Raw genomic sequence first — 1,345 nt, forward strand, 5'->3', positions numbered from 1 at the left:
GGCAGGGCTGTTGCACCCAAACACTTCCCAGCTGGGAGTCTCACTACCCAGCTCCCATCCTCAGGATATGGGAGTGTCTCTAAGGCCATAGGGAATTTTGCAAAATCCAAGGTAGGGGGGCACACCTTGGAGGTTTTCCCAGCCCCACCCTGAGGCCATCCTACAAGAACAATCCTCTTCCCGCCTTTGTCTGCAGCCCTGGGTTACAGGGAATGACTCACATCCCCTCCCCTGCCTTGCAGCCCCAACTTTGGGCTTTTCCTGGCGGACCCCAGGGCTACATCCCTTAGGTCCGCCAGCCCTCTGGGCAATGCCCAGTTCCCTTTCTGTCCCAAGGTTGGGCCGAGGAGGCAGAAGCCCTGTGTTGAGGTCCTGACTCTTCTACTTTCTGGCACCATGAGCATGGGCTATCCCCTCAGGTCTTCAGTCTTCCTGTCTACAAAATGGATCTCATTGTCCATGCCTGCTCTCCCGAGCAGCTGGGAGGTTCAAAGGCCAAAGGGGCTGTCTCAGGGCATTTGGAAAGAGTTGCCGATGCAGAAGGGATGGGGTAGTGGTTGTGACTGTTGTTTTGGTTCTTCTCATTGTGTGTGCAGGATTTGGGGACAGGCAGAAGGAGTGACGGCAGCTGGAGCTGCTGGCAGAAGCCTGCCCAGAATTAGGACAGGCTGAATGGGGTTGAGGCTGGTGAAGCCAGCCCGGCTAGTCCTGATGCCCACCCACACTTGCACCTGTGAGGCCCCTGTCCCTCTGGATCTGAGCCCTCAGGAAGCTCGCGGCTCCTTCTATTCCTCTATCTTCTGCTCTGTGGGGTTGGCCTAATTGCTAGCTGGCTGAAGTCCTGAAACCTGCCCTTCCCCGATGATTAATGGAGTCATCGCTGTTAGTGGCTCCCACCTTGGAGAATCCTCCCAGCCCCACCCCTCACAGATGTGACCAGAAGGAGCTCATCTCCTCCTCTGTTTCTTAACTAGCTGTGAGAGTCCCAGCTGCTACCCAAAGACACCATGCTTTTCATGCAAAGTGGACAGAGCAGAGGGTGATGGTTCCAGGCCCTGTACTCTGAGTCCTTGGGAAGGGGAGGGGTCAGCCACCTGTCCTGGGAATTCTGGAATGTGCCTTCCTGACTGCTGAGAACCACATGGGCTGACAGCCTTCCTCTCCAATACCCACTACCACCACCACCAGGAAGCCTCCCCTGATTGCTTCAACATCTACTGACAACCTTCCTTCAACTGCCTAATACACTTGCATTATTTACATCTGGAAAAACTTGATAATTCAGAATTGGAAGGGGCACTGAAAGGCCTGTTGAAACTCAATGTCCAGGAAAGAGCAGGTAAAA

The sequence above is a fragment of the Colobus angolensis genome, unplaced genomic scaffold (genome assembly GCF_000951035.1).
Source record: "Colobus angolensis palliatus isolate OR3802 unplaced genomic scaffold, Cang.pa_1.0 Scaffold395, whole genome shotgun sequence".
NCBI classification, from domain to species: Eukaryota; Metazoa; Chordata; class Mammalia; order Primates; family Cercopithecidae; genus Colobus; species Colobus angolensis.